The following is a 24,796-nucleotide window of genomic DNA, read 5'->3' on the forward strand; positions in this document are numbered from 1 at the left end:
ACCACTAAATATGACACCCCTTATCCATCTACAGTATAGCCGAGCAAGATATGCCACACAGTGTGCCAGAGCACCATATCTTATTTTATTACAATTTACTCTTTTCTTAATTAATTTATTTATTTATTGATTTATCGCAAAGTGAAATTTATTTCATTTATTTAATTTATTTATAAAAATTTTGAATTAATTTAAGGTTCCGTAAATTTTACAGAAAATCCAGCAGAGTACCAGCTAAAAATGGAGAAAACAGTTTTTCAGAACCTGGAGAAAACACTTCCAATAATTTTCTCAACCCACAACTCCAATTAATCATCATTTCTCAAAAAATTTCTCATCAAATTCTCAATAATTCCTCAATTTGTCATTCATTCATTTCATATCAAAATCATACTCAGATTTTGAATAAATACTCAAATTTTATCTATAAACACAAATTTACAGATAATCACATTAATACAAAATTACATTACAGAAGTTTTAAATATATATAATAAAATAAAAGTTTAATTACAAAGTTTAATAAAAATTACAAAATACAAAATGGGACCTAGTGTCCTACCAATGCATTTAGCCTGAGAGGTGACTCTGACTCTATGCAGATCTGTGGCCTCACCTAGTCTGTGGTCTGCTGGACTCTTTATCAGTCTCTCCGGAACCTACGCGTGGTAAAAGCAACTCGCTAAGTAATACTGCTTAGTGGTGCCAATAATAAAATAAAAAGAACTAAAATAGAACAAGCATGCAGAGTGTATGCAGGTTTTTTTATATGGACAATTTTTGATACTTAATTGTAGTATTATTAATTTGTTACTATTTATATCAATTATTTAATTAAATTTATCAACTTCCATTTTTGGTTTCCCAAGTAACCTATACTAGATGACTAGACTGAATAAACGGTTAAACTGGCACTAGGTACCAAGTACCTCGGGCCATCACACCATTGGTCACAAGGTGTCTCCTGGTGTGCAACAGAACAGATAATGAGCTATAATAAATATTAAGCACAAGGCCAAGTATCACAACAATATCAGAATGGCTAAAAGCCATAAAATCACTGAATGGCCACTCAAGCCATAAATCACAGAATGGCGTGATGCCATATGCAGTACTGCTATTCGAACCCTATTGGCATGCCAACCTATCCAACCCAATCTTACTAGGTCTACTAGGGCATATTACAAAATTCTTGATTAAATTTTTGTGTTTAACTTGTAAGATTACTATTCATTTTACCATTTAAGTCAAAATATTGACTTTCTCATATATAATAATTATATGAGTTCTAATCACATGAAATTACCACATTTTGGTTCCCAAAAGTGTTGGCATTAGTTGCCAATCAATGCTTCAAACCAATAGGAAATAAATAAAAAAATTTAGTTTTAGGTGTTAGAGATTACTATTTTATTAAACAATTCTACAGTGAAGATTTGGCCAAATGTCTTAATCAAAGTTGTTCTTTATTATGTCTTCTTTAATTCCCTTTTTGAATCACTCCATTTAGAGTTTTCTAGCTCAAGATATGTCAATTTAAACAAGGCTAGCTGGATTGGTATATGTCCAGAACTTCTGGGCAGAATCCCATTCTGCCAGATTTGGTAGCTCAACTTTGGCCAACAATTTCATTTGGTTAAGTCCAGAATTAGAGTTTGTGTTCTCCATAAAAGTTGTTCTAAATTGTCTAAGCTTTTCATTGATATAAACTTCAGGTCAATTGGACCTTTCTACATTCAATTATAACCAAATGAATGAATACTGTTCATTTGGTCATTTTGCCCAGGCAGATTGTGTATTACCCAGATTTGGTAAATTTTTAAGTTAGTCTGTTGTTGTTTTCTGGGTAGGGTTTCTTCATTAAAGTTGTGCCATTATGTATCTAATTTTATGTCCAATTAGCCTTGCTCCAATTGAACCTACACAACTCCAGTTATAGCTGCCCAAACTTGCTGGACTCACATCCAGCCCTGCAGGTCACTCAAGGCAGCACATCTAACCTCAATTCCCATGGCACAAATCACTTCATTTCCTAATCAAACATAACCAAATGGTCACTAATTGACCATTAGAACTTTCTTTCACCAATACATGAGCAAAATCCCAAATTTGGTGTCCCAAACCCTAACTCCAACAACTTTAATTCTCCATATACATGCAATCAATGAATTAAGACATCAAATTCATGTTCAATGGCAGCCATGTACGACAATAATTCAATCTAATCAATGAAAACCTAATGTAACCTAAGGTTACCAAAATTTTAAAAAATTAATCATGCAAAATTTTTTTAAATTCTCTTAATTTCACACTCAATTCATACTCCACATGATGTATACACAAAGTTTTAAAGATTAATTGGCACTAACCTTGACTTAACCAATCTCCAAGACTTGAAAACTCCACTCTTTCTCTTTCTAATAGCTGCCTAGAGGTACTTTAAGGTGTGGGGTGAAGTTTTAATAAAGAGAGGTTGGGGTTTTGTGGTGAAATAAGGTGGGATTCAAGCTTGTGATATGAGTTTCAATGGATGTTGAGAGAGAAGAGAGAGGCTGCCGATTCTTTTGAAGAAGAAGAACATAATTTTTTTGATTTTTAACTCATTTTTCTTCCTTTTTAATTGATTTAAGGGTAGTTGTTGAAAGGTGATTGGATGAGCTCTTTCTAATGACATCATAATGATGTCATAGTTCATGTTTTCCTTCATTTTCCTTTCTTTTCTTTTCTCCCCAATTTCAATTCAATTTTTAGCAATATTTATTCATATTTTATGTTATATAAATTATTTATTTAACTGGACAAGTTGGCCAAAAATCATCTCTGATGATGAAATGACCAAAATGCCCTCCGTTTGGCTTTTTGAGCCAAAATCGTCTATACCGATCTAAAAATTTTTCTAAGCATTTTTTTGGCATTCTAATGCCGTCAAAACCTCAATGACTCTTCTCTGGAGTCCCAAAAATTTATTTCATGAATTTTTTCTCGGTTTTAGGGCTCCTAACTGCGAGGATCGCAACTTCCCATTGGGTTACCCATCATTAGGGCACCGAGTCATTTAACTTGGTTGTATTTTATTTCAAAAATTTTTCCTAAATTTTTCTTACCATTATTTGAGTTATTTATGACTCCTCACTCTAGTCTAAATATTTTTCCAGACGTTCTAGCTATCCGGACTGACACCGGTCACCGGAACAGTAGAATGTACGGAATTGCTACAGTGAAGGTGTTACATTAAGCTTTACTTATATTGGAACATTTTAGTCTTTTAGTATTTCTACTTTTTATTGGACTTAAATATCCTTATAATTGTTGTCAAAGCTGGAACATTTTAGTCTTTAGCACTTGGGATAAAGAGGCTATAGAAAACGTGTATTGTGTTGTGGGTTTGGGCATTATTGAATGGAATTATAAGTTCTGCTCTATTAGAGAGTGTTTGGCTATTGCCTTTGTTCTTGTGAGGCTCATTAACGTGCTGAGATTAGCTATCTTAAAAGATTTCATGTGCATAATATTCTTCATTTATTCATTCTCAACATGTATCAGGTCAAGAATTTCATTTCCATCTGATACTATTCTTTGAGTTTACACATCATTTTTGTGCTGGTTCAAAGAATCAATTTCATACAGCTTGATTTGGTGCTTTCCATCTTATGTCCATTGATTCTTGAATGTGGGTTTCAAGTTACTAATACTTGAGGTTCACGTCAATTTTGTCATCAGAGCTGTGGCTCACCAAATCAGGTTAGTTATCTAATTTTCATTTGTTTTCCATTTAGAATTGTGCTAATCTAGTGTCTACATGTATATGTATTTTGTTCTTTTGATGATTTTACTATTTGGCTGAATCTGTCTCTTCAACTTCTTCATATCAGTAACTTGACTCTTAAACTTCCATATTATTTTTTTTTTACTATTTCTATTCAGATTTGTGTTAATCTAGTGTCTACATCTATATCTATTGTGTTCTTTTGATTTTTTTTTTTCCTATTTGGTTGAATTTGTCTCTTCAACTTCTTCATATCAGCAACTTGACTCTTCACCTTCCATATTATTTCTACTCTGTTTGTTAAACTTGGAATTTTTTTTTCATTCAAAACTCTTGTTATCTTAGTTGTGTTTTGCTGTAGTTTTGTATGACCTCTGAGATTCCTAATCATACTATACCCATTTGAGCTCTTTAACTATTTCCAATATATTGTGTTTGGCTATTTGGTTAAACTTGATTCCAACAAATTTATACCTGAAAATATATATTGGGCACTGATGTTTGTTCATTTTCAGAGTGAGAATTTGCTATTTGGTTTGATATTTACTTGTAATTTCGGTTTATATATATATATATATATATATATATATATATATATATATATATATATATATATATAAGTTGTGTTAAATACATTGCTAGCTGAGTTCACCATTATTATTTGCTAGCATTCATTTGAAAAAAAATGTAAAACCTGAAATTTGCAAGTTGTGAACAAAAAATAATTATTGTTGAGCTTTGAAAGTGATTGTGGTGACTTGAGTATCAAAAATTGGTATTGGATTGTCATTTGGGTTTTGGGTTTGAGATTAGTTTGCTGGAAATTATTACTACTCTTCCATTTTGGTGTCTTCTTTCTTGATTCCTTATTGCATTACATTTCCTACTTGAGCCTTTCTTTTCTTGACTTCTTAAGTCAAATTATTGCTTCCTTGATTACTCGTTTTGACCCGCCACGTGTAAGAATTTTATTGTGTTAAATTTTGTGAGCTGCTGTCTTAGTTTGCGTTGCTTGAGTTTGATAAGAACTTGTGGACATAGCCAAGAGAGGTAAAAGGCAAGAGTGGTGAGTTCATAAGAGGGAAAAAGCCTTTGCTGAGTTAAACTCGAGTGGAGTGTCACCTATTGAGCACAAACACATAAGGGAGTGAGTGAGGTGTTTCCTTTGCACTAACCATTTTCATGCAGGTCTGAAAACATGTCTAGAAGGGGTGATGGTAGTGAGGGGGAAGGTGAAAATCCATTCTATATACAGGCTGTGAGACAATAATTTGAAAGGATGAATGTTATGTGCAATGAAATCATGGATAGGTTAGAAAAATTAGAGCAAAACGATAGATAAAGTGTGAGAAGGCAAAATAGGAGGAATCCTACACCTCCTGTAGTTAAATCTAATGAAGATGAGGTTGATAACTATGATTTTGAGGAGGAAAGACCTAGGAGGGATATGTATGGGAGAAGAGTTGAAGATAGGTGAAATGGTGATAGGACACCAAGAAGAGAAGAAATAGAGAGGAATAGGGTAGATGACAATATCAAGATTGTTAAAATGAGCATACCTTCTTTCTAAGGAAAAAATGATCTAAACTTGTATTTGGAATGGGAAAAGAAGGTAGAGGCTATTTTTTAGTGTCATCACTACTCAGAGGAAAAGAAAGTAAAGTTGGCAGCAGTGGAGTTTATTGATTATGCCTTGGTATGGTGGGATTAGGTGCTGGTTAGTAGAAGAAGAAATTATGAGCAACCTATTACAACATGGGCCGAGATGAATACTATAATGAGGAAGAGATTTGTTCCTAGTCATTACTATAGAGAGCTACATCAGAGGTTCTAAAGGTTGACTCAAGACTCTAAAAGTGTTGAAGATTATCATAAAGAGATAGAAATTGCTATGATTAGAGCAAATGTGGACGAGGACTAAGAAGCCACTATGCCACCATGGCTAGATTCTTGAATGGGCTAAATAGGGAGATTGCTCATATTGTTGAGTTATATCACTATGTTGAGTTGGAGGATATTGATACACTTGTATTATATAGATGTCTTTAAGTACATTTGTATAATATTTCATAGCATTTAGAATAGTAATCTCATGCATAACCATTAATTTCATTAACTTCTGTAAATTCTATTGTCAAGCTCAAAATTCCATGTTTTCTACATCATTTCAAGTATTTGGGTAAAGTTCAAGAGCATAGGAGTGCAGAAGGAAACTTGGAAAGGTTAAAGAGTTGAGAAAAGCTACTAATACAAAGTACACGGGTTGTGTAAGTAAAGCCACAGACTTGTGTAACTTACTGCCAGAAGAAAGCCAGAGGGCCAAAGAAGAAGCAAAAGTACACGGGTCATGTAATCAGGCCTGTGTAAGCTATGGAGACCTATGTAACTCTCTACCGAGCACAAGCTTGAAGAATTCTCCAAAAAACAGAAGTACACGGGCCATGTAATTAGACCCATGTACCCAGCGCGGACTAGTGTAAACTCTTGTGCAATGCAAGATGCAACCATTTAGCTCCAGTAAGTTACACGACTCTGGGCCGTGTAGTGACACACGGGCCTTGTACTATGCGGCAGCCAGTTTCCTAATCTGAATTCCAGCTCTTGTTTATACACTCCAAATAGACTCCTAGTGCTTTTGGGATTCTAAAGACCTAACCCTAGTCCAACTATTATAAATAGAAGCAAAAAATGACAATAGAAGAGGCTCTTCTTTTCAGTTCAACAGTTTTGCAGAGCTTTTTGGAGTTTTCAGAAGGGTTTTCATTTTTCATACTTGTATTCTCCGCAACCGTCTTGAAGAGTAGAACACCAGCACATAAGGGAAACCCTCAGTCGAAGTCCCACATGGATCGAGACTGCAGTCATTCCTCTTTAGTTCTTTTGTTCTATTTCTCTAAATGGACTCTTTATGTTCTGTTATTTTATTTCCTTCATGTTTGTTGTACTCACCATGAGTGAGTAATTTCTTTATTCTAGAATTAAGAGAGTAACATTTGCAATTATTATTATGAATAAATATTGAGTTTTATTTATTGGATTTGAGTTTAGTTCTTTGATTCAACTTCTTATGATCTTAATGCATGCTATGTGTCAGTACCTACTTAGTATTGATTGCAAATATTGATTGAAGGACTAAAAGGTGAAGATTAATATTAGAAAATCGAGATCTTGAACCTAGGAAATCTGACCTAGAGATAGGCTGATACCTTTATGGAATTCCAAAATTAATCACAAATTTTAAAGGGTTTTAATTAATTTAATCCATGAAAGTATGGTTCAGGTTAATTAAAATACACCTTAAATGCCTTGAGAGAGGACTTAGGATATCCTAGGATTAATTTCCATCAAAGCAATTATTCTCAATCTGATGAATATATAAGATTAAAATCCATAATAAAGTTGTAGTGTGAAATCTTAATTCTGGAATTGCTTTTATAAATAGTTTAATTCAAAAATTACTTTCAGCATCTAAAATAGGTTTAACTCATTCTCATCCATATTTGGTAGCCTAAACAGTCAAAATTGCCGTGTAGCCTGGTACTTGCTAATTAAATTCCTCGTGGAAACGATACTTCACTTATCACTTTATTACTTGTTGGTGATCCCTGCACTTGCGGTGGTTAAAAAACCAGCAAACAAGTTTTTGGCGCCGTTGCCGGGGGACTTTAATTTTAGTAATATTAGGTGATAAGGAATTTAGCTGATTTAGGCAATTTCATTTATTATTTAGTCTTGCTTAAACTGTTTTATTTTCTTATTCTTTCTCAGGTGATTGGTTTGGTACATGACCAGAACAAGACCAGAGGAAGAAGTCTTTGATTTGGATCCAGAGATAGAACTCTAAGGACTATCAAGAGGGAGAGGAAACGTGAAGGACAAGATCAAGGGAATCCAAAAATTCCATATATGGCCAACAATAACAACAACAGGCTGAGACTCTTGAAGGACTACGGAGCTCCCTCCATACAATGTCACACCCTACCCCTCTGTAAGGCATAACATGATCGCGTAGTATATCTAATGAATTACCAACTCCGTCTACTGATAACCCATTAAATACACTACAAGGGATTTTAAAAACTTTTCTTACTTCTTTTACAGTGGTGAGCACTATTTACAGGCGTTAAAAACTTTTGTGAACTGAAGTGATAGAACTAACACATTTGAATTATTTGGAATTTCTGAAAAAATTTTGGCAAAGTGCCATATGTATTTTGGATAAAACAGCTTCTTGTAAAACTCGTAAAAGCACTTCAATAGATTTCCAAATCTCAACTCCAACATATTTCTCAACACAACACATTTTTCAACTCAAATCCACAGTAATTTTTCAAAGACTGAGATAAAAGAAATATAATACAATTTTTACAAGCCAAATAACTCATAATTATTTTACAACTTCAAGGTAAAATTTGAATTTACAACTGCTCAAAATAAAAAACAATATGTACATACAGTGGTCATACATTACAGTACAAAATGCAAAATGTTGGTATACTCATTATACCCAGTAATCTCTCGCTGGAGGTACTAGCAGCCTAGTCTGTTGCCCTGTCTGTCTGTCTACCTACGACAGCAATAAAAAGCTATCGCTGAGACAATGTCTCAGTGGTGCACAACATTAACCAAATACATCTTTACATCACAATTCATAAATCATACAAATAGTGGATACTTAAAACCATAGTAAATTTCAAGACAGTAATTGTCCACAAGAATTTAAACTCCATTTCTCAATATCACAATAAATTTCAATAAGTCAGATCATGGTTGAATTCAAAAGACAGTATATGTCAATAAGAGTTTAAATTCATTTCACAATCTCACAATACATATCAATAAATCACACACAGCTTAATCATATACCAAAGTTCAATTCGTCCCAAAAGCCAATGGCTAATGAGGTATTCAATTCGTCCCAAAAGTCGATGACTAATGAGGAATAACATAGCTAGCTAGCAAAAATATGAGTACTCATCCAATTCGTCCTCAACAGGCACACACCTCAACACTTCAGCCAGAGAGGGAATTCAATTCGTCCCACTAGACAAGCTAGTGAGGAATACAATCAATATACATGATAGCTGTGGTTTCAAACCATTTCCAATGCTTTTCAATCAATAAGTATCCATCAATATCATTCAAACAATTTCTCACAATTTCAAACCATTTACAGTGCTTTTCAAGTGATAAATATCCATTCAAACAAATTTCCACAATTTAAAACAATAATGTACAAATAGTCATAATTCATTTCAATTAAAAAATTCAAAAGAAATAGTTGTTGTGCACAAACCTCTAATAACTGTCTCTTGGTCTGGACTCAGTGTTTCCTTCCCTTTTCCTGAGTCTTTGGTAACTGAGAAACACAATTTGAAGTGTTTCAGTACTAAATTAAACTGTCTCTATCGATAATGTTTGACAAATAATTCACTGAAAGCTATTATTTGCTTAATCACCTAATATACCGACCCTCGATGCGTTCTAGGTAAATTAGGTTTTAGTGTCATTAATATGTCACATTCGATAGTGTTTTAGGGTTGGTACACGTTACCAATTTCATTTCCTTGTTTAGTGCATTTTATTGCAACTTGCTGGATTCCGGTATACTAGTTTGACCTAGCCGGACGAGCTAGTTCCTTCGGTTTTCGGGTTTCGGTCAAAACTACAAACTTGTAGATCTATGTCTTATGGAACGCGGGGCAAAATTTTAGGTCATTCTGAGTTATGTAGACCAAGTTATGGTCATTTTACTATTGCTGGTCAAATGGCATCAAATTTGGTCAATTTAGGTCAATTTTGGTCAACTTTGGTTCGGCCAGTTTTTGGACCCGAACTTGTGCAAGCTGTTTGACTTGCTTATGGTCATTTATGGGCTTTGGTGTCTTCATAAGACTTGTAGGTATGGGTCTTAACTATTCATGGTTAAAATTTCAGGTCAATTGGACCTGTTTTGAGTGAGTTATGGCCTAAACACTAACTGCTGCCCAATTGGTCAATTTTCAGGCCTCATTTGCACTTAATCCGAATTGGTCATTTTTCATGCTACCTTGCAAGCAGAATTTTGGTATGATTTCTCAATGAAAGTTGGCACATTTTGTGCCTAGTTTCACCTCCAATTGGTCTCATACCAATTGGAGTTACACATTTAGAGTTATAGGCCAAAATGCACACTGTCCTTAATTACCTTGCTTAAACATGTAGCAATTACACATTTACCTTACCATAAATCCACTCCTCCACCCAATTCTGTTTTGGTACATTACCAAAACCATATACCACTTCACTTTAAAGTCACTTTGGGCATATTACAAACATCCTTAACACACCAAATAAAACTCTAATTCATAAAGTCCAAATACAACCACATATACACATAAACATTTCTAATTCTTACATACACTTTACACAACCAATTTACATACATATTCATCAATCCTCAATATCACAATTTATCCAATATCTCCATGAATTTAAACATTCATTAAGGAGTCCCAAAGCTGCCGAAATGCTCCACAATGCCAAAGTGTCCCACAATTCGTCAACTTCCATCCCAATTGCACAATCACCACATATATACATGGAATTAACTTACTAGGACATTAATCACCCTACTCAACATAATTTCCCATCAAATAAATGTAAGAATAAATCATCAAATATACATCTCCATGGCTGTCCAAACTGGATATATCAATAACTCCTCAAACTTGAAAATTTTCTTCACGAATCAAACACCCATAAAATGTATACAAAGTTTAACAAAGCAATATTCAAAATCTCAAACTTACCTATTGTTGGGACTTGCTAAACCTTCACTAAACTTCTTGATTTTGGTATCTACTTCTTCCTTGTGAAGTGGGGATAAATTTTAATGAAGACAAGTAATCAAAATCTGGCTTGAAAATGGGTGTAATGAAGCAATGCAAATGGGGTGGCCATGGAAGGGCTTTAGGAGTTCTTCCTTACGGCAATGGATGAATAAATGAGGAAGATGAAGTTTGAGTGGGAGAAATCTGCCCACTTATGATTATATTTAATCCATATTAAAATTCTTAGTGGTCCACTTACTCAAATTAATCATATAATAAGTTTAACTCCCATTTATTCCACATTAAACCCTTCATTTTTGCTATTTACTTTAGGTACCACCAATTTAATTTTTCATTATATTTTCCAAGTGTAATATTATTTATTTTTAATGGACATTTAGGTCAAAAGACACTTCGGGATGTCAAATGACCATAATGCCCCTGTTCGGGTTGCATTCCCGATTTTTCGGTAACACCGGGTTTTGTCCGTTTTTCGATTTCTCACTTTTCTTTGTACTAATTAATTAATTTTTCTTTGATATTTCTACTTCAATTGATGTCTCTTTAAGTCCTAAAAATATTTTCCAGGGTTCCCCGCAGTCCAGGGCTGGTCAACGGTCCACGCCGTGACTTCCTGGTGCGGTCACCCATCGCTAGGGTTTTCGGCTCGCTTAACTTGGTTACATATCTTTGCTATTATTTTTCCTTTGTTTTTCTTGTGTTTTCTCTTCTTGTATTTCATTATTTTATGTCTCCTCACTCATAACAAAGTGTAGTTCTAGGCATCCTAGCTGTCCGGATAACACTGGCCACCAGAACAGTAGAACGCACTACTGAACATAGGGGTGTTACAATTCTCCCCCCCTTAAAATAAATTTCGTCTCGAAATTTTACCTAGTATTAGTCTCTGAACAGCTGTGGGTGCTGTCTCCTCATATCCTCTTCACGTTCCCAAGTAGCTTCTTGGCCTGAATGATGGTTCCACAGCACTTTAACCAGGTGTATCTGTTTGTTCCTCAGCTGCATCACCTCATAAGCCAGAATTTTTATGGGTTCTTCCTCATATGGGAGGTCTGGATTTACTTCAATCTCTTCAACTGATAGTATATGAGATGGGTCAGATCTGTACCTCCTTAACATGGACACATGGAAGACACTGTGTATCCTTGCTAGCTCTAGAGGTAATGCCAATCGATATGCCAAAGGACCCACTCTTTCTAGAACCTCATATGGTCCGATGAAATGAGGACTCAGTTTCCCCTTTCTGCCAAATCTCATAATCCTCTTCCAAGGAGAAACTTTGAGGAATACCTTATCACCCACTGCATATTCAATATCTCTTCTTTTCAAATCAACATAGGACTTCTGATGGTCTGATGCAGCCTTGAGTCTATCTCTAATCAATCTGATCTTTTTCCTCTGTCTGCTGAACAATTTCTGGCCCAATCATCTTCCTTTCACCTACTTCATCCCAACATAAGGGAGTTCTGCACTTCCTGCCATACAATGCTTCATATGGAGGCATCCCAATGCTTGATTGGTAACTGTTGTTATAAGCAAACTCAATCAAAGGCAAGTGTGTATCCCAACTACCTTCAAATTCAATCACACAAGCTCGTAGCATATCCTCCAATATCTGAATAACCCTCTTAGACCGCAATGCATGCATGGGTGGAATGTTTGTCTTGAAGTTCAATCTAGTTCCTAGGGCTCTCTGAAGACTACCCCAGAATCTAGAAGTGAACCTAGGATCTTTGTCAGATACAATTGATACTGGCACTCCATGCAATTTTACAATCTCATATATGTACAATCTGGCTAATCTTTCCAGGCTATAGTCCATCCGAACTGGCAAAAAGTGAGCAGACTTGGTCAATCTGTCAACTATAACCCATACTGCATCATGACTACTCTATATCCTTGGAAGTCCTATAATAAAATCCATAGTTATTTGTTCCCATTTCCACTGCATCGACAAAGGATGTAACAAACCACTGAACTTGATGTTCGCCTTTACTTGCCGACAAGTTAGGCATTTGGAAACAAATTCAGCTATATCCTCTTCATGCCCATCCACCAAGAATGCTCTTTCAACTCTCAGACATTTTAGTTCCACCAGTGGTGCATAGCAAATGGAGACTCATGTGCTTCCTTCATAATGATCTGTCTCAATTCAAAGATCATTAGGAATGCACATTCGCTCGATGTAGCAATAAACCATCATCTCTCACAGAGAATTCGTGTTTCTTGCCCTGGACTTCTTTCGTGAGCTTCTGATATTTTTCATCACTCTGAGCAGCCATTCTGATCTGATCAATCAACACTGGCTGTACATGCCATGCAACTACTGTCTGTCCCTCATCATCATTCTCTAAACTGGCATGTTGTGCTTTCAATTCACATACCATGGATAAAGGAGAAACTCTGAGACTTGCCATAGTCTTGCGACTTAAGGCGTCAGCCACTACATTTGCTTTCCCTGGCTGATAGTCTATTAAGCAATCATAATCTTTGATGAGTTCTAACCATCTCCTCTGCCTCAAATTCAATTCCTTCTGGGTGCCTAAGTACTTCAAGCTCTTGTGATCTGTGTAAATGTAGCATTTCTCCCCATACAAATAGTGTCTCCAGATCTTCAGAGCAAAAACAATAGATGCTAGCTCCAGATCATGTGTTGGGTAGTTCCTCTCATGCGGTTTCAGCTAGCGTGATGCATAAGCAATGACATTCCGATCTTGCATCAGTACACAGCCTAACCCATTGTGAGAACCATCACTATAAACTGTGTATTCTTTACCCGAAGTAGGTAAAGTGAGAACTGGAGCTTCAGTCAAACACCTCTTCAACTCATCAAAACTTTGCTGGCATTTATCAGTCCACTGAAATTTTACATCTTTCCGGCGCTTTGGTCACCGGAGAAGATAACATAGAAAATCCCTTCACAAACCGACGGTAATATCCAGCTAGACCTAAAATCGCGAATTTACGTGATGTTCTGGCGGCTTCCAATTAAGGATAGCTTCTACCTTGCCGAATCTACCTTGATCCCTTCAAATGACACAACATGTCCTAAAAAGGAGATTTCTTTCACCAAAATTCACATTTCGACAATTTGGCGTATATTGCTTTCTCCCTTAAAGTCTGCAGTACAATCCGCAGATGTCTGTCATGCTCCTCTGCATTCCTTGAATATATCAAAATGTCATCAATAAACACCACCACAAATTGATCGAGATATGGTCTGAAGATAGTGTTCATCAGATCCATAAAAGCAGCTGGAGCATTTGTTAACCCGAATGGCATTACTAGAAACTCATAGTGGCCATATCGAGTTCTGAAAGTAGTTTTTGGAATACTCTGCTCTTGCACCTTCAACTGATAATAACCAGATCGCAAATCAATTTTGGAGAATACAGCTGCACCCTTCAACTGATCAAACAGATCATCAATGTGAGGCAATGGATATCTGTTCTTTATTGTCACCTTATTCAACCGCTTCAGAGTCAATGCATAAGCGGAGAGTACCATCCTTCTTCTTAACAAACAACACTGGTGCTCCCCAAGGTGACACACTAGGGCGGATGAAGCCCTTTTTAAGTAATTCTTGCAGTTGTATCTTCAACTCCTTCAATTCTGCTTGTGCCATTTTGTATGGCGTTATGGAGATTGGTTCCACACTAGGCATAACATTAATTTCAAACTGCACTTCTCTTTCCGGAGGTAATCCTGGCAATTCATCAGGAAACACATCTGGAAAGTCATGTACTGTAGGGATGTCCTTCAATGCTGGACTCCCCACTTGGGTGTCTAACACATGTGCCAAGTAGGCTTCACACCCCTTTCTGATCATTTTTCTGGCTAGTGCAGCCGAAATGATGTTTGATGGCAATAACTGCCTTTCCCCATGTATTACCACATCACTGTACTGAGGAAGGCCAAAAGTGACCGTCTTCAGCCTACAGTCAATCATGGCATGATGCCTAGCTAACCAATCCATGCCCAAGATGATATCATAATCTCTGAAGGGCATTTCAATGAAGTCAGACAGGAAAGTGTATCCTTGGATCACCAAAGAACAATCTCTATATATTCTATTAACCCTGACCTCCTGTCCTAGTCGACTTGTTACTAGCACCTCAAAGTTCATTTTTTTACATGGAAGAGCAATGCAATCAATGATGCTAGCACTCATATAAGAATGGGTAGAACCCGAATCAAATAACACAAACACATCTTGATTAAAAGTTGAGAAGGTACCAGCCACAACATCAGATGTCTCTGCCTCTTCCCTCTGTCTCATTGCATACATTCTGATTGGAGCACAGTCTTGCTCTGATTGTTTCACTGTGCCTTGGCTGCCTGCTGGGCTACCTCTACCCCTACCTCTACCTCTGCTGGGTGGTTGTGAACTTCTAGTGATAGGGCTCTGAACTGACCCTTCTGCAGTAGTAGGAGGTGGTCCAACTCTGCGACTACTGGTGCAGTCCTTGGCAAAGTGTCCTGTGCCTCCACAGTTATAACAGGCTCCAATAGCCTTGTAGCAGATCCCACCATGATTTCTTCCACAAGTTTCACATTGGCGGGGAGGGTAGGAACCTCGTACTCACTGTCCGGATAGGGAGGCTTCGTCACGAATATCTTCCCTACTGCATTTCTTGCCACCTCTGCTGTGTCCCCATGATTCTTCCTCTTTCCAAGAGGACCACTGGAACTCGTTTCTCTGATTTTCCTCTTTCTCTGTCTTCTCCGATTTTTTTTTCCTCAGAGCGACTTGGACTCAATTCTTTCTAACTCTAGAGCTTGAGAAATAAGTTCAGAGAAGTTAGTGTGTTTGAAGCCGACTACTTGTAATCTGACATCGGGCTTCAAGCCGCTTTCAAACCTCTTGCATCTCTCCTCTTGGTAGAAAGTAAACTCACCGCATAATGGCTCGGGCGGAAAATTCTCTTTCATACTCACCACCGATCTGCTCCCTGCTTCGGACTTAGGAATTCTTGTAACTTCCGGGTCTACATAAGCATCGTGGACATATTTCGTCTCAATTCGTGAGAAAGTCATTCCATGTTACCACCGCAGTTCTACTGCATCGGGGAATGGTTTTCCACCAGTCATAAGCATCCCCCTGTAGCAAAGATATTGAGTATTCGAATCTGAGCTCCTCTGTGCAATGCAGTTTCTTGAATACCCTATCCATCCCCTCTAACCATTGTTCAGCTTCTAGAGGATCTACTGTCCCCTTAAACTCTGTAGCCCCATACTTCATTAATTTATCATACTGCCTAGTAGGAGATTGTGGTTGTACCACTGGTGTTTGTATTGGGACTAGAGTAGGCACATTACCAGCCATTTGTTGGAACATTGCAGCCATCTGCTGAGCGAACTAAGCAGGAAACTATGGTATTGCAGGGGCTGGTGCTGCTGAACCACTGACATTGTGTAGGCCTGGGGCATCCCCTTGCACCTCAGCCTCAATAGATTGATCGACTGAACGATCACCCTCTTCCATAGTCAATGCGAGGATTTTAGATCTCCTGAACAAATAACACAAGGAGATTTCCTCCTGTTAGTGAATATTTATAATGTAATGTACTGCATATATCAAACAATGATATTGAGCAGTTGTACTATGAAGAAAGAATATTCAAGTAACATGTGAAAATAGAATTTAAAAACTGTGCTCTGATACCACTAAAACATGTCACACCCTACCCCTCTGTAAGGCATAACATGATCCCGTAGTATATCTAATGAATTACCAACTCCGTATACTGATAACCCATTAAATACACTACAAGGGATTTTAAAAACTTTTCTTACTTCTTTTACAGTGGTGAGCACTATTTACAGGCGTTAAAAACTTTTGTGAACTGAAGTGATAGAACTAACACATTTGAATTATTTGGAATTTCTGTAAAAATTTTGGCAGAGTGCCATATGTATTTTGGATAAAACAATTCTTCAGAAAACCTGTAAAAAGCATTTCAATAGATTTCCAAATCTCAACTCCAACATATTTCTCAACACAACACATTTCTCAACTTAAATTCACAGTAATTTTTCAAAGACTGAGATAAAAGAAATATAATATAATTTTTACAAGCCAAATAACTCATAATTATTTTACAACTTTAAGGTACAATTTGAATTTACAACTGCTCAAATAAAAAAAAATATGTACATACAGTGGTCATACATTACAGTACAAAATGCAAAATGTTGGTATACTCATTATACCCGGTAATCTCTCGCTAGAGGTACTAGCAGCCTAGTTCACGCCTCTGTCTGTCTCTGCCTACCTACGACAAAGAATAAAGCTATCGCTGAGACAATGTCTCAGTGGTGCACAACATTAACCAAATACATCTTTAAATCACAATTCATAAATCATACAAATAGTGGATACTTAAAACCATAGTAAATTTCAAGACAGTAATTGTCCACAAGAATTTAAACTCCATTTCTCAATATCACAATAAATTTCAATAAGTCAGATCATGGTTGAATTCAAAAGACAGTATATGTCAATAAGAGTTTAAATTCATTTCACAATCTCACAATACATATCAATAAATCACACACAGCTTAATCATGTACCAAAGTTCAATTCGTCCCAAAAGCCGATGGCTAATGAGGTATTCAATTCGTCCCAAAAGTCAATGACTAATGAGGAATAACATAGCTAGCTAGCAAAAATATGAGTACTCATCCAATTCGTCCTCAACAGGCACACACCTCAACACTTCAGCCAGAGAGGGAATTCAATTCGTCCCACTAGACAAGCTAGTGAGGAATACAATCAATATACATGATAGCTGTGGTTTCAAACCATTTCCAATGCTTTTCAATCAATAAGTATCCATCAATATCATTTAAACAATTTCTCACAATTTCAAACCATTTACAGTGCTTTTCAAGCGATAAATATCCATTCAAACAAATTTCCACAATTTAAAACAATAATGTACAAATAGTCATAATTCATTTCAATTAAAAAATTCAAAAGAAATAGTTGTTGTGCACAAACCTCTGATAACTGTCTCTTGGTCTGGACTCAGTGTTTCCTTCCCTTTTCCTGAGTCTTTGGTAACTGAGAAACACAATTTGAAGTGTTTCAGTACTAAATTAAACTGTCTCTATCGATAATGTTTGACAAATAATTCACTGAAAGCTATTATTTACTTAATCACCTAATATACCGACCCTCGATGCGTTCTAGGTAAATTAGGTTTTAGTGTCATTAATATGTCACATTCGATAGTGTTTTAGGGTTGGTACACATTACCAATTTCATTTCCTTGTTTAGTGCATTTTATTGCAACTTGCTGGATTCCGGTATACTAGTTTGACCTAGCCGGACGAGCTAGTTCCTTCGGTTTTCGGGTTTCGGTCAAAACTACAAACTTGTAGATCTATGTCTTATGGAACGCGGGGCAAAATTTTAGGTCATTCTGAGTTATGTAGACCAAGTTATGGTCATTTTACTATTGCTGGTCAAATGGCATCAAATTTGGTCAATTTAGGTCAATTTTGGTCAACTTTGGTTCGGCCAGTTTTTGGACCCGAACTTGTGCAAGCTGTTTGACTTGCTTATGGTCATTTATGGGCTTTGGTGTCTTCATAAGACTTGTAGGTATGGGTCTTAACTATTCATGGTTAAAATTTCAGGCCAATTGGACCTGTTTTGAGTGAGTTATGGCCTAAACACTAACTGCTGCCCAATTGGTCAATTTTCAGGCCTCATTTGCACTTAATCCGAATTGGTCATTTTTCATGCTACCTTGCAAGCAGAATTTTGGTATGATTTCTCAATGAAAGTTGGCACATTTTGTGCCTAGTTTCACCTCCAATTGGTCTCATACCAATTGGAGTTACACATTTAGAGTTATAGGCCAAAATGCACACTGTCCTTAATTACCTTGCTTAAACATGTAGCAATTACACATTTACCTTACCATAAATCCACTCCTCAACCCAATTTTGTTTTGGTACATTACCAAAACCATATACCACTTCACTTTAAAGTCACTTTGGGCAGATTACAAACATCCTTAACACACCAAATAAAACTCTAATTCATAAAGTCCAAATACAACCACATATACACATAAACATTTCTAATTCTTACATACACTTTACACAACCAATTTACATACATATTCATCAATCCTCAATATCACAATTTATCCAATATCTCCATGAATTCAAACATTCATTAAGGAGTCCCAAAGCTGCCGAAATGCTCCACAATGCCAAAGTGTCCCACACCACAACTTCCATCCCAATTGCACAATCACCACATATATACATGGAATTAACTTACTAGGACATTAATCACCCTACTCAACATAATTTCCCATCAAATAAATGTAAGAATAAATCATCAAATATACATCTCCATGGCTGTCCAAACTGGATATATCAATAACTCCTCAAACTTGAAAATTTTCTTCACGAATCAAACACCCATAACATGTATACAAAGATTAACAAAGCAATATTCAAAATCTCAAACTTACCTATTGTTGGGACTTGCTAAACCTTCACTAAACTTCTTGATTTTGGTATCTACTTCTTCCTTGTGAAGTGGGGATAAATTTTAATGAAGACAAGTAATCAAAATCTAGCTTGAAAATGGGTGTAATGAAGCAATGCAAATGGGGTGGCCATGGAAGGGCTTTAGGAGTTCTTCCTTACGGCAATGGATGAATAAATGAGGAAGATGAAGTTTGAGTGGGAGAAATCTGCCCACTTATGATTATATTTAATCTATATTAAAATTCTTAGTGGTCCACTTACTCAAATTAATCATATAATAAGTTTAACTACCATTTATTCCACATTAAACCCTTCATTTTTGCTATTTACTTTAGGTACCACCAATTTAATTTTTCATTATATTTTTCAAGTGTAATATTATTTATTTTTAATGGACATTTAGGTCAAAAGACACTTCGGGATGTCAAATGACCATAATGCCCTGCTCAGTTGCATTCCGATTTTTCAGAATAATCGGTTTTGTCCGTTTTTCGATTTCTTACTTTTCTTTGTACTAATTAATTAATTTTTCTTTGATATTTCTAATGATATTTCTACTTCAATTGATGTCTCTTTAAGTCCTAAAAATATTTTCCAGGGTTCCATGATTGTAGCTAGTCAACTGTCCACGCCGTGACTTCCCGGTGCGGTCACCCATCGCTAGGGTTCTCGGCTCGCTTAACTTGGTTACATTTCTTTGCTATTATTTTTCCTTTGTTTTTCTTGTGTTTTCTCTTCTTGTATTTCATTATTTTATGTCTCCTCACTCATAATGAAGTGTAGTTCTATGCATCCTAGCTGTCCGGATAACACTGGCCACCGGAACAGTAGAACGCACTACCAAACATAGGGGTGTTACATACAAAGATTCCAACCTAGTGTTACAAGACCCACATGAAGGAGTAGAACCATTAAAAACACAAGTTTATACTATTGAATTCAAAAATTTTCACCTAGGTTCACATGCATCATGCAAGAAAATTTTTTTATCTATTTGATTTCAATGATAAACAACATATTAAAACACTTTTAATGTGTTTTTGGATCTGTATTTGCCATTTAAGATTTTAGAAATAATTAGATCAATTTTTAGAACCCTAGATTAGATCAAGAACAAATACATTAACCTCTTGATGTACTGCAGTGTATTTGTGCCTTTTGGATGCATCTTCAGGACACCAGATGTTGTCCCTCTAGCTTGTCCACACTAAGTTCACCTATGGCAGCCCTTGAACAGCTTCAAAAGCTTTATCTATTAATTAGAAAATCAAGTTTTTCCTTTTAAGAGATTAAAAATGTAAACAAGACACTAGAAACAATTTCTAGTATTTTTAATTCAAGAGATTGTTTGTTAATCTCTTGGAATTGATGAGAGATGAAGAACGTAACACCCATCAGTTCGGTAGTGCGTTCTGCTGCTCCGGTGACCAGTGTTGTCCGGACAGCTAGGATACCTAGAACTACACTTCAATATGAGTGAGGAGACATAAATAATGAAATACAAGAAAAAAAAATACAAGAAAAACAAAGGAAAAATAATAGCAAAGAAATGTAACCAAGTTAAGCGAGCCGGAAAACCTAGCGATGGGTGACCGCACCGGGAAGTCACGGCGTGGACCGTTGACTAGCCCTAGACTGCGGGGAACCCTGGAAAACATTTTTTGGACTTAAATAGAACCTTATTGAAGAATAAATATCATTAGAAAGATCAAAGAAAAATTAAATAATTAGTACAAAGAAAAGTGAGAAATCGAAAAACGGACAAAACTCGGTGTTACCGAAAAATCGGGAATGCCACCCGAACAGGGGCATTATGGTCATTTGACGTCCCGAAGTGTCTTTTGACCTAAATGTCCATTAAAAATAAATAATATTACACTTAGAAAATAAAATGAAAAATTAGTTTAATGGTACTTAAAGTAAATAGTTAAAATCATGGGTTAATGTGGGATTAAATGAAAGTTTAGCTTAAAATATGATTAAAATTGTGAGTGGACCACTAATGCATAAAATAAACATATAATAGGGCAGCTGTAACTCCACTAAATCAGCTGAACTTCATCTTCCTCAAAGTTATCTCAACATTGCCGTGAATGAAGGTGAGAGGAAACACCATGGCCATTTTTCATGCAAGCTCTCTTAACTCTCCATTTTCAACTCCAATCTCTTAGGTTCCTTCATGAAACTTTGTCTACTCATCACAAGGAAGAGTTTGATACTAAATTTGAGAAGTTTAAGCAAGGTTTAACAAGCTCCAAGCATAAGGTAAGTTCATAATTTTGAAGATAGCTTTGTTAAGTTTTGTGTGCATGTTATGGGTGTTGGTTTTGTGAAGGAAAATTTTGAGTTTGAAGAGTTATTGTTGTTTTCATTTTGGACAGCCATGGAGTCACGTTTTTTATGAGATATTTATGCATATAATTGATGAGAAATAATGTTGATTATGGTGATTTATGCACTTGGATGGGAATTGGTAAATTGTAGGGCACTTTGATGTTGAAGAACAATTTTCGGCAGCTTGGGAACCCTTGAATAATTGTATGTATTGATGGAAGTGTTGGCAGAATGTTGACATAGAAGAATTGATGAATGTATATGTAAATTAGTAGTGGAGATTATATGTAATGATTAGGTGTATTTATGTACATATATTGCTAAATTTGGACTTTGTGGTTTAGGGTTGTATTTGATGTATTGAGAATGTTTGTATTCTGTCCAAATTGACCATAGTAAGAAGTGATAAATGAATATGGAAAGGTATAAAATCAGAATTGGGTATGGGGATTTAAGGTAGAGCAAGTTAAATGTGTGTTTGAATTGGGGTTTGAAAGACACATAGAGGGCAGTGTGAAAATAGACCTATAACTTAAAAGGTGTAACCTCAATTGGTATGAGATCAATTGGAGGTGAAACTAGGCACAAAATGTGCCAACTTTCATTGAGAAAACATACCAAAATTCTGCTTGCAAGGTGACCTAAGAAAATGACCAATTCGGATTAGGTGCAATTAGGACCTGAAAAATGACCAATTGGGCAGCAGTGAGTTTTTAGGCCATAACTCACTCAAAACAGGTCCAATTGACCTGAAATTTTAACCAAGAATAGTTAAGACCCATACCTACAAGTCTTATGAAGACACCAAAGCCCAGAAATGACCATAAGCAAGTCAAACAACTTGCACAATTTCGGGTCCAAAAACTGGCCGAACCAGAGTTGACCAAATTGACCTAAAATTGACCTAAATTGATACCATTTGACCAGCAATAGTGTAATGACCATAACTTGGTCTACTTAACTCGGATTGACCTGAAATTTTGCCCCGCGTGCAATAAGACATAGATCTACAAGTTTTTAGTTTTGACCGAAGCCCGAAAACCGAGGGAACTAGGCCGTCCGGCTAGGTCAAACCAGTGTCCCGAAATCCAGCAATTTGCATTAAAATGCACTAAACAAGGAAATGACTTTGGTAAAACGTACCAAACCTAAAACCCTATCGAATGTGACATATTAACGACACTAAAACCTAATTTACCTAAAACGCAACGAGGGTCGGTATATTAGGTGATTAAGTGAATAATGGAGTTCAGTGCATTATTTACCAAACACCATCGATAGAGACAGTTTAATTTAGCACTGAAACACTTCAAATTGTGTTTCTCAGTTAACAAGGACTCAGCAAAAGGGAAAGAAATACTGAGTCAGGACCAGGAGACAAATATCAGAGGTTTGTGCACAACAACTATTTCTCTTGAATTTTTCAATTGAAATAAATATTGACTATTTGTATATTATTGTTTTAAATTGTAGAAATGTGTTTGATGGACACTTATTGATTGAAAAACATTGTGAATGGTTTGAAACTGTGAAAAATTATTTGAATGATATTGATGGATACTTATTGATTGAAAAGCACTGTAAATGGTTTTTGTGGAAATTGAAGTGAATTACGAATTGTGTTGCCATTTTGTGAATGAATTTATAAGTTTGGAAATTTATTGGATTCTTACGGATCATTTGAATAAAATGTTTGGAATTGTTTTGACTCACAATTGGCATGACACTGATACTATGTTCCTCCTCCATTAATGGGGTGAGTGTGATTATTCCTCCCTCTTTGACTTATCAGTCTGGGGTGAGTATGATTATGTTCCTCCCTCTTTGACTTCCCAGTCTGAGGTGAGTATGGATGAGTACTCATTAGATAGCTAGCTTCCTCCCTCATTGATTTCGATTATTGGGGTGAGTATGTCTTGTCGTGGTGTACAACACGGCATGTGTTAAAAGAAAATTGTGTCATGGCCTAAATTGTGTTATCGATTGGCAACATTGTATTATTCAGTTATTTGATCGAATTGTGTTATTGATTTACAAAACGATATTATTCAGTTATTTGATCGAATTGTGTTATTGATTTACAAAACGATATTATTCAGTTATTTGATCAAATTGTGATATTGATCGGCAACACTGTGTTATTCAGTAATTTGATCAAATTGTGTATGAATTGGCAATACGGTATTCTTAAACTATTGACTAAATTATGTTATTATGAATTTTGATGATTTGTGAATTGAAGTTTAAATTCCTTATGACCTTCATTATCTTGAATTTAACTATGGTTTCACGTATCCACTATTTATATGGTTTATGAGTTGTGATTTAAAGTTGTATTTGGTAAATGTTGTGCACCACTGAGACATTGTCTCAGCGATAGCTTTTTATTGCTGTCGCAGGTAGACAGACAGACAGGGCAGCAGACTAGGCTGCTAGTACCTCCAGTGAGAGATTTTTCGGGTATAACGAGTATACCGCTTTTTGCATTTTGTACTGTAATGTATGACACTGTATGTACATATTGTTTTTGGTTTTGAGCAGTTGTAAATTCAAATTGTACTTTGAAGTTGTAAAATAATTATGAGCTGTTTTGACTTGTAAAAGCTGTATTATATTTCCTTATCTCAGACTTTGAAAAATTTCTATGGAATTGAGTTGATAAATTGTTGTGTTGAGAAATGTATTGAAGTTGAGATTTGGAAATTTATTGAAGTGCTTTTTACAGGTTTTCTGAAGAACTGTTTTGTTAAAAATACAGATGGCACTCTGCCAAAATTTTTACAGAAATTCCAAATAAACCAAATGAGTTAGTTGTTTCACTTCAGTTCACCAAAGTCTTTAACACCTGTAAATAGTGCTCACCACTGTAAAAGAAGTAAGAAAAGTTTTTTAAAATCCCTTGTAGTGTATTTAATGGGTTATCAGTAGACGGAGTTGGTAATTCATTAGGTATACTACGGGATCATGTTATGCCTTACAGAGGGGTAGGGTGTGACAAAGAAGAAGAGAGAATGAGGGCTTTAAGGGTGGTGGCACCAAGGGAGGCAGTAACTGGTTGTGTTGTTTTCTTTTCATAACAACACATATATAGCTAGGTCAACACATTAAACCCTTGCCACATGTTACCCTCTGATTGGTTCTAGGTTTAATTGACCCAATCACATTGTGCCAAGTGTCAAACCTATAATTAATCTCAATTTTAATCATCTTACATGATTAAAAAATATTTGGCAAGTTTATGTGTAGTGCCACATGTTACCATCTCATGGTGCCACATGTCACCCTGTGAAATGACCAAAATGCCCCTGTGTCTTAATTTTGAGTTCTCAACCCAAAATAATTATTTCTC

The sequence above is a fragment of the Hevea brasiliensis genome, chromosome 7 (assembly GCF_030052815.1).
Source record: "Hevea brasiliensis isolate MT/VB/25A 57/8 chromosome 7, ASM3005281v1, whole genome shotgun sequence".
Classification (NCBI taxonomy): domain Eukaryota; kingdom Viridiplantae; phylum Streptophyta; class Magnoliopsida; order Malpighiales; family Euphorbiaceae; genus Hevea; species Hevea brasiliensis.